Here is an 11,049-nt window from a genome sequence, read left to right as displayed (position 1 = left end):
CTTCTTCTGCACAGCTAAGCTGGAAGTGGCATTTGCAGCTCGCAATAGTGCAGAGTTATCTCAAAGAAAGGGGCCACGGTGTTTCTGTATCTCTATTATGTTGGTGCGGCTTCGGAACTTTTAAATATCTTGATATATCTCGAGAACTACGCATCTGATCAAAAAATATCATAGAAGATAAAAAGTAGGAAACTTAATTCTCTACAAAAAAGGTCTCTTAACATTTTGCCATAGCTCGCTTCGTTTCCGAGATATTTGCAGATTTATCTCAAGGGAAGGGGCCTGACGGACATATTTCGAGATATTTCTTCTTCTTGTTGTTCTTCTTCTGCACAGCTAAGCTGGAAGTGGCATTTGCGGCTCGCACTAGTGCAGAGTTATCTCAAAGAAAGGGGCCACGGTGTTTCTGTATCTCTATTATGTTGGTGCGGCTTCGGAACTTTTAAATATCTTGATATATCTCGAGAACTACGCGTCTGATCAAAAAATATCATAGAACATGAAAAGTAGGAAACTTAATTCTCTACAAAAACGGTCTCTTAACATTTTGCCATAGCTCGCTTCGTTTCCGAGATATTTGCAGATTCAGCTCAAAGGAACTGGCCTGACGGACATATTTCGAGATATTTCTTCTTCTTGTTGTTCTTCTTCTGCACAGCTAAGCTGGAAGTGGCATTTGCAGCTCGCAATAGTGCAGAGTTATCTCAAAGAAAGGGGCCACGGTGTTTCTGTATCTCTATTATGTTGGTGCGGCTTCGGAACTTTTAAATATCTTGATATATCTCGAGAACTACGCATCTGATCAAAAAATATCATAGAACATAAAAAGTAGGAAACTTAATTCTCTACAAAAGAGGTCTCTTAACATTTTGCCATAGCTCGCTTCGTTTCCGAGATATTTGCAGATTTATCTCACGGGAAGGGGCCTAACGGACATATTTCGAGATATTTCTTCTTCTTGTTGTTCTTCTTCTGCACAGCTAAACTGGAAGTGGCATTTCCAGCTCGCAATAGTGCAGAGTTATCTCAAAGAAAGGGGCCACGGTGTTTCTGTATCCCTATTATGTTGGTGCGGCTTCGGAATTTTTAAATATCTCGATATATCTCGAAAACTACGCTTCTGATCAAAAAATATCATAGAACATAAATTGTAGGAAACATAATTCTCTATAAAAAACGTCTCTTAACATTTTGCCATAGCTCGCTTCGTTTCCGAGATATTTGCAGATTCAGCTCAAAGGAACTGGCCTGACGGACATATTTCGAGATATTTCTTCTTCTTGTTGTTCTTCTTCTGCACAGCTAAGCTGGAAGTGGCATTTGCAGCTCGCAATAGTGCAGAGTTATCTCAAAGAAAGGGGCCACGGTGTTTCTGTATCTCTATTATGTTGGTGCGGCTTCGGAACTTTTAAATATCTTGATATATCTCGAGAACTACGCATCTGATCAAAAAATATCATAGAACATAAAAAGTAGGAAACTTAATTCTCTACAAAAGAGGTCTCTTAACATTTTGCCATAGCTCGCTTCGTTTCCGAGATATTTGCAGATTTATCTCACGGGAAGGGGCCTAACGGACATATTTCGAGATATTTCTTCTTCTTGTTGTTCTTCTTCTGCACAGCTAAACTGGAAGTGGAATTTCCAGCTCGCAATAGTGCAGAGTTATCTCAAAGAAAGGGGCCACGGTGTTTCTGTATCCCTATTATGTTGGTGCGGCTTCGGAATTTTTAAATATCTCGATATATCTCGAAAACTACGCTTCTGATCAAAAAATATCATAGAACATAAATTGTAGGAAACATAATTCTCTATAAAAAACGTCTCTTAACATTTTGCCATAGCTCGCTTCGTTTCCGAGATATTTGCAGATTCAGCTCAAAGGAACTGGCCTGACGGACATATTTCGAGATATTTCTTCTTCTTGTTGTTCTTCTTCTGCACAGCTAAGCTGGAAGTGGCATTTGCAGCTCGCAATAGTGCAGAGTTATCTCAAAGAAAGGGGCCACGGTGTTTCTGTATCTCTATTATGTTGGTGCGGCTTCGGAACTTTTAAATATCTTGATATATCTCGAGAACTACGCATCTGATCAAAAAATAGCATAGAACATAAAAAGTAGGAAACTTAATTCTCTACAAAAAAGGTCTCTTAACATTTTGCCATAGCTCGCTTCGTTTCCGAGATATTTGCAGATTTATCTCAAGGGAAGGGGCCTGACGGACATATTTCGAGATATTTCTTCTTCTTGTTGTTCTTCTTCTGCACAGCTAAGCTGGAAGTGGCATTTGCGGCTCGCACTAGTGCAGAGTTATCTCAAAGAAAGGGGCCACGGTGTTTCTGTATCTCTATTATGTTGGTGCGGCTTCGGAACTTTTAAATATCTCGATGTATCTCGAAAACTACGCTTCTGATCAAAAAATATCATAGAACATAAATTGTAGGAAACATAATTCTCTATAAAAAACGTCTCTTAACATTTTGCCATAGCTCGCTTCGTTTCCGAGATATTTGCAGATTTATCTCAAGGGAAGGGGCCTGACGGACATATTTCGAGATATTCCTTCTTCTTGTTGTTCTTCTTCTGCACAGCTAAGCTGGAAGTGGCATTTGCGGCTCGGACTAGTGCAGAGTTATCTCAAAGAAAGGGGCCACGGTGTTTCTGTATCTCTATTATGTTGGTGCGGCTTCGGAACTTTTAAATATCTTGATATATCTCGAGAACTACGCGTCTGATCAAAAAATATCATAGAACATGAAAAGTAGGAAACTTAATTCTCTACAAAAACGGTCTCTTAACATTTTGCCATAGCTCGCTTCGTTTCCGAGATATTTGCAGATTCAGCTCAAAGGAACTGGCCTGACGGACATATTTCGAGATATTTCTTCTTCTTGTTGTTCTTCTTCTGCACAGCTAAGCTGGAAGTGGCATTTGCAGCTCGCAATAGTGCAGAGTTATCTCAAAGAAAGGGGCCACGGTGTTTCTGTATCTCTATTATGTTGGTGCGGCTTCGGAACTTTTAAATATCTTGATATATCTCGAGAACTACGCATCTGATCAAAAAATATCATAGAACATAAAAAGTAGGAAACTTAATTCTCTACAAAAGAGGTCTCTTAACATTTTGCCATAGCTCGCTTCGTTTCCGAGATATTTGCAGATTTATCTCACGGGAAGGGGCCTAACGGACATATTTCGAGATATTTCTTCTTCTTGTTGTTCTTCTTCTGCACAGCTAAACTGGAAGTGGCATTTCCAGCTCGCAATAGTGCAGAGTTATCTCAAAGAAAGGGGCCACGGTGTTTCTGTATCCCTATTATGTTGGTGCGGCTTCGGAATTTTTAAATATCTCAATATATCTCGAAAACTACGCTTCTGATCAAAAAATATCATAGAACATAAATTGTAGGAAACATAATTCTCTATAAAAAACGTCTCTTAACATTTTGCCATAGCTCGCTTCGTTTCCGAGATATTTGCAGATTCAGCTCAAAGGAACTGGCCTGACGGACATATTTCGAGATATTTCTTCTTCTTGTTGTTCTTCTTCTGCACAGCTAAGCTGGAAGTGGCATTTGCAGCTCGCAATAGTGCAGAGTTATCTCAAAGAAAGGGGCCACGGTGTTTCTGTATCTCTATTATGTTGGTGCGGCTTCGGAACTTTTAAATATCTTGATATATCTCGAGAACTACGCATCTGATCAAAAAATAGCATAGAACATAAAAAGTAGGAAACTTAATTCTCTACAAAAAAGGTCTCTTAACATTTTGCCATAGCTCGCTTCGTTTCCGAGATATTTGCAGATTTATCTCAAGGGAAGGGGCCTGACGGACATATTTCGAGATATTTCTTCTTCTTGTTGTTCTTCTTCTGCACAGCTAAGCTGGAAGTGGCATTTGCGGCTCGCACTAGTGCAGAGTTATCTCAAAGAAAGGGGCCACGGTGTTTCTGTATCTCTATTATGTTGGTGCGGCTTCGGAACTTTTAAATATCTCGATATATCTCGAAAACTACGCTTCTGATCAAAAAATATCATAGAACATAAATTATAGGAAACATAATTCTCTACAAAAAACGTCTCTTAACATTTTGCCATAGCTCGCTTCGTTTCCGAGATATTTGCAGATTCAGCTCAAAGGAACTGGCCTGACGGACATATTTCGAGATATTTCTTCTTCTTGTTGTTCTTCTTCTGCACAGCTAAGCTGGAAGTGGCATTTGCAGCTCGCAATAGTGCAGAGTTATCTCAAAGAAAGGGGCCACGGTGTTTCTGTATCTCTATTATGTTGGTGCGGCTTCGGAACTTTTAAATATCTTGATATATCTCGAGAACTACGCATCTGATCAAAAAATATCATAGAACATAAAAAGTAGGAAACTTAATTCTCTACAAAAAAGGTCTCTTAACATTTTGCCATAGCTCGCTTCGTTTCCGAGATATTTGCAGATTTATCTCAAGGGAAGGGGCCTGACGGACATATTTCGAGATATTTCTTCTTCTTGTTGTTCTTCTTCTGCACAGCTAAGCTGGAAGTGGCATTTGCGGCTCGCACTAGTGCAGAGTTATCTCAAAGAAAGGGGCCACGGTGTTTCTGTATCTCTATTATGTTGGTGCGGCTTCGGAACTTTTAAATATCTCGATGTATCTCGAAAACTACGCTTCTGATCAAAAAATATCATAGAACATAAATTATAGGAAACATAATTCTCTACAAAAAAGGTCTCTTAACATTTTGCCATAGCTCGCTTCGTTTCCGAGATATTTGCAGATATATCTCAAGGGAAGGGGCCTGACGGACATATTTCGAGATATTTCTTCTTCTTGTTGTTCTTCCTCTGCACAGCTAAGCTGGAAGTGGCATTTGCAGCTCGCAATAGTGCAGAGTTATCTCAAAGAGAGGGGCCACGGTGTTTCTGTATCTCTATTATGTTGGTGCGGCTTCGGAACTTTTAAATATCTTGATATATCTCGAGAACTACGTATCTGATCAAAAAATATCATAGAAGATAAAAAGTAGGAAACTTAATTCTCTACAAAAAAGGTCTCTTAACATTTTGCCATAGCTCGCTTCGTTTCCGAGATATTTGCAGATTTATCTCAAGGGAAGGGGCCTGACGGACATATTTCGAGATATTTCTTCTTCTTGTTGTTCTTCTTCTGCACAGCTAAGCTGGAAGTGGCATTTGCGGCTCGCACTAGTGCAGAGTTATCTCAAAGAAAGGGGCCACGGTGTTTCTGTATCTCTATTATGTTGGTGCGGCTTCGGAACTTGTAAATATCTTGATATATCTCGAGAACTACGCGTCTGATCAAAAAATATCATAGAACATGAAAAGTAGGAAACTTAATTCTCTACAAAAACGGTCTCTTAACATTTTGCCATAGCTCGCTTCGTTTCCGAGATATTTGCAGATTCAGCTCAAAGGAACTGGCCTGACGGACATATTTCGAGATATTTCTTCTTCTTGTTGTTCTTCTTCTGCACAGCTAAGCTGGAAGTGGCATTTGCAGCTCGCAATAGTGCAGAGTTATCTCAAAGAAAGGGGCCACGGTGTTTCTGTATCTCTATTATGTTGGTGCGGCTTCGGAACTTTTAAATATCTTGATATATCTCGAGAACTACGCATCTGATCAAAAAATATCATAGAACATAAAAAGTAGGAAACTTAATTCTCTACAAAAGAGGTCTCTTAACATTTTGCCATAGCTCGCTTCGTTTCCGAGATATTTGCAGATTTATCTCACGGGAAGGGGCCTAACGGACATATTTCGAGATATTTCTTCTTCTTGTTGTTCTTCTTCTGCACAGCTAAACTGGAAGTGGCATTTCCAGCTCGCAATAGTGCAGAGTTATCTCAAAGAAAGGGGCCACGGTGTTTCTGTATCCCTACTATGTTGGTGCGGCTTCGGAATTTTTAAATATCTCGATATATCTCGAAAACTACGCTTCTGATCAAAAAATATCATAGAACATAAATTGTAGGAAACATAATTCTCTATAAAAAACGTCTCTTAACATTTTGCCATAGCTCGCTTCGTTTCCGAGATATTTGCAGATTCAGCTCAAAGGAACTGGCCTGACGGACATATTTCGAGATATTTCTTCTTCTTGTTGTTCTTCTTCTGCACAGCTAAGCTGGAAGTGGCATTTGCAGCTCGCAATAGTGCAGAGTTATCTCAAAGAAAGGGGCCACGGTGTTTCTGTATCTCTATTATGTTGGTGCGGCTTCGGAACTTTTAAATATCTTGATATATCTCGAGAACTACGCATCTGATCAAAAAATAGCATAGAACATAAAAAGTAGGAAACTTAATTCTCTACAAAAAAGGTCTCTTAACATTTTGCCATAGCTCGCTTCGTTTCCGAGATATTTGCAGATTTATCTCAAGGGAAGGGGCCTGACGGACATATTTCGAGATATTTCTTCTTCTTGTTGTTCTTCTTCTGCACAGCTAAGCTGGAAGTGGCATTTGCGGCTCGCACTAGTGCAGAGTTATCTCAAAGAAAGAGGCCACGGTGTTTCTGTACCTCTATTATGTTGGTGCAGCTTCGGAACTTTTAAATATCTTGATATATCTCGAGAACTACGCATCTGATCAAAAAATATCATCGAACATAAAAAGTAGGAAACTTAATTCTCTACAAAAAAGGTCTCTTAACATTTTCCCATAGCTCGCTTCGTTTCCGAGATATTTGCAGATTTATCTCAAGGGAAGGGTCCTGATGGACATATTTCGAGATATTTCTTCTTCTTGTTGTTCTTCTTCTGCACAGCTAAACTGGAAGTGGCATTTCCAGCTCGCAATCGTGCAGAGTTATCTCAAAGAAAGGGGCCACGGTGTTTCTGTATCTCTATTATGTTGGTGCGGCTTCGGAACTTTTAAATATCTCGATATATCTCGAAAACTACGCTTCTGATCAAAAAATATCATAGAACATAAATTGTAGGAAACATAATTCTCTACAAAAAACGTCTCTTAACATTTTGCCATAGCTCGCTTCGTTTCCGAGATATTTGCAGATTCAGCTCAAAGGAACGGGCCTGACGGACATATTTCGAGATACTTCTTCTTCTTGTTGTTCTTCTTCTGCACAGCTAAGCTGGAAGTGGCATTTGCGGCTCGCACTAGTGCAGAGTTATCTCAAAGAAAGGGGCCACGGTGTTTCTGTATCTCTATTATGTTGGTGCGGCTTCGGAACTTTTAAATATCTCGATATATCTCGAAAACTACGCTTCTGATCAAAAAATATCATAGAACATAAATTGTAGGAAACATAATTCCCTACAAAAAAGGTCTCTTAACATTTTGCCATAGCTCACTTTGTTTCCGAGATATTTGCAGATATATCTCAAGGGAAGGGGCCTGACGGACATATTTCGAGATATTTCTTCTTCTTGTTGTTCTTCTTCTGCACAGCTAAGCCGGAAGTGGCATTTACAGCTCGCAATAGTGCAGAGTTATCTCAAAGAAAGGGGCCACGGTGTTTCTGTATCTCTATTATGTTGGTGCGGCTTCGGAACTTTTAAATATCTTGATATATCTCGAGAACTACGCATCTGATCAAAAAATATCATAGAACATGAAAAGTAGGAAACTTAATTCTCTACAAAAAAGGTCTCTCAACATTTTGCCATAGCTCTCTTCGTTTCCGAGATATTTGCAGATTTATCTCAAGGGAAGGGGCCTGACGGACATATTTCGAGATATTTCTTCTTCTTGTTGTTCTTCTTCTGCACAGCTAAACTGGAAGTGGCATTTCCAGCTCGCAATAGTGCAGAGTTATCTCAAAGAGTGGGGCCACGGTGTTTCTGTATCTCTATTATGTTGGTGCGGCTTCGGAACTTTTAAATATCTTGATATATCTCGATAACTACGCATCTGATCAAAAAATATCATAGAAGATAAAAAGTATGAAACTTAATTCTCTACACAAAAGGTCTCTTGACATTTTGCCATAGCTCGCTTCGTTTCCGAGATATGTGCAGATTTATCTCAAGGGAAGGGGCCTGACGGACATATTTCGAGATATTTCTTCTTCTTGTTGTTCTTCTTCTGCACAGCTAAGCTGGAAGTGGCATTTGCGGCTCGCACTAGTGCAGAGTTATCTCAAAGAAAGAGGCCACGGTGTTTCTGTACCTCTATTATGTTGGTGCAGCTTCGGAACTTTTAAATATCTTGATATATCTCGAGAACTACGCATCTGATCAAAAAATATCATCAAACATAAAAAGTAGGAAACTTAATTCTCTACAAAAAAGGTCTCTTAACATTTTGCCATAGCTCGCTTCGTTTCCGAGATATTTGCAGATTTATCTCAAGGGAAGGGTCCTGATGGACATATTTCGAGATATTTCTTCTTCTTGTTGTTCTTCTTCTGCACAGCTAAACTGGAAGTGGCATTTCCAGCTCGCAATCGTGCAGAGTTATCTCAAAGAAAGGGGCCACGGTGTTTCTGTATCTCTATTATGTTGGTGCGGCTTCGGAACTTTTAAATATCTCGATATATCTCGAAAACTACGCTTCTGATCAAAAAATATCATAGAACATAAATTGTAGGAAACATAATTCTCTACAAAAAACGTCTCTTAACATTTTGCCATAGCTCGCTTCGTTTCCGAGATATTTGCAGATTCAGCTCAAAGGAACGGGCCTGACGGACATATTTCGAGATACTTCTTCTTCTTGTTGTTCTTCTTCTGCACAGCTAAGCTGGAAGTGGCATTTGCGGCTCGCACTAGTGCAGAGTTATCTCAAAGAAAGGGGCCACGGTGTTTCTGTATCTCTATTATGTTGGTGCGGCTTCGGAACTTTTAAATATCTCGATATATCTCGAAAACTACGCTTCTGATCAAAAAATATCATAGAACATAAATTGTAGGAAACATAATTCTCTACAAAAAAGGTCTCTTAACATTTTGCCATAGCTCACTTTGTTTCCGAGATATTTGCAGATATATCTCAAGGGAAGGGGCCTGACGGACATATTTCGAGATATTTCTTCTTCTTGTTGTTCTTCTTCTGCACAGCTAAGCCGGAAGTGGCATTTACAGCTCGCAATAGTGCAGAGTTATCTCAAAGAAAGGGGCCACGGTGTTTCTGTATCTCTATTATGTTGGTGCGGCTTCGGAACTTTTAAATATCTTGATATATCTCGAGAACTACGCATCTGATCAAAAAATATCATAGAACATGAAAAGTAGGAAACTTAATTCTCTACAAAAAAGGTTTCTCAACATTTTGCCATAGCTCTCTTCGTTTCCGAGATATCTGCAGATTTATCTCAAGGGAAGGGGCCTGACGGACATATTTCGAGATATTTCTTCTTCTTGTTGTTCTTCTTCTGCACAGCTAAACTGGAAGTGGCATTTCCAGCTCGCAATAGTGCAGAGTTATCTCAAAGAGTGGGGCCACGGTGTTTCTGTATCTCTATTATGTTGGTGCGGCTTCGGAACTTTTAAATATCTTGATATATCTCGATAACTACGCATCTGATCAAAAAATATCATAGAAGATAAAAAGTAGGAAACTTAATTCTCTACAAAAAAGGTCTCTTAACATTTTGCCATAGCTCGCTTCGTTTCCGAGATATTTGCAGATTTATCTCAGGGGAAGGGGCCTGACGGACATATTTCGAGATATTTCTTCTTCTTGTTGTTCTTCTTCTGCACAGCTAAGCTGGAAGTGGCATTTGCGGCTCGCACTAGTGCAGAGTTATCTCAAAGAAAGAGGCCACGGTGTTTCTGTACCTCTATTATGTTGGTGCAGCTTCGGAACTTTTAAATATCTTGATATATCTCGAGAACTACGCATCTGATCAAAAAATATCATCGAACATAAAAAGTAGGAAACTTAATTCGATACAAAAAAGGTCTCTTAACATTTTGCCATAGCTCGCTTCGTTTCCGAGATATTTGCAGATTTATCTCAAGGGAAGGGTCCTGATGGACATATTTCGAGATATTTCTTCTTCTTGTTGTTCTTCTTCTGCACAGCTAAACTGGAAGTGGCATTTCCAGCTCGCAATCGTGCAGAGTTATCTCAAAGAAAGGGGCCACGGTGTTTCTGTATCTCTATTATGTTGGTGCGGCTTCGGAACTTTTAATTATCTCGATATATCTCGAAAACTACGCTTCTGATCAAAAAATATCATAGAACATAAATTGTAGGAAACATAATTCTCTACAAAAAACGTCTCTTAACATTTTGCCATAGCTCGCTTCGTTTCCGAGATATTTGCAGATTCACCTCAAAGGAACGGGCCTGACGGACATATTTCGAGATACTTCTTCTTCTTGTTGTTCTTCTTCTGCACAGCTAAGCTGGAAGTGGCATTTACAGCTCGCAATAGTGCAGAGTTATCTCAAAGAATGGGGCCACGGTGTTTCTGTATCTCTATCATGTTGGTGCGGCTTCGGAACTTTTAAATATCTTGATATATCTCGAGAACTACGCATCTGATCAAAAAATATCATAGAACATAAAAAGTAGGAAACTTAATTCTCTACAAAAAAGGTCTCTTAACATTTTGCCATAGCTCGCTTCGTTTCCGAGATATTTGCAGATATATCTCAAGGGAAGGGGCCTGACGGACATATTTCGAGATATTTCTTCTTCTTGTTGTTCTTCTTCTGCACAGCTAAGCTGGAAGTGGCATTTACAGCTCGCAATAGTGCAGAGTTATCTCAAAGAAAGGGGCCACGGTGTTTCTGTATCTCTATTATGTTGGTGCGGGTTCGGAACTCTTAAATATCTTGATATATCTCGAGAACTACGCATCTGATCAAAAAATATCATAGAACATGAAAAGTAGGAAACTTAATTCTCTACAAAAAAGGTCTCTTAACATTTTGCAATAACTCTCTTCGTTTCCGAGATATTTGCAGATTTATCTCAAGGGAAGGGGCCTGACGGACATATTTCGAGATATTTCTTCTTCCTGTTGTCCTTCTTCTGCACAGCTAAGCTGGAAGTGGCATTTGCGGCTCGCACTAGTGCAGAGTTATCTCAAAGAAAGGGGCCACGGTGTTTCTGTATCTCTATTATGT

The sequence above is a fragment of the Osmia lignaria genome, unplaced genomic scaffold (genome assembly GCF_051020975.1).
Source record: "Osmia lignaria lignaria isolate PbOS001 unplaced genomic scaffold, iyOsmLign1 scaffold0005, whole genome shotgun sequence".
Classification (NCBI taxonomy): domain Eukaryota; kingdom Metazoa; phylum Arthropoda; class Insecta; order Hymenoptera; family Megachilidae; genus Osmia; species Osmia lignaria.
The sequence above is the reverse complement of the archived record's forward strand: the minus strand, read 5'-3'. Positions refer to the sequence as shown.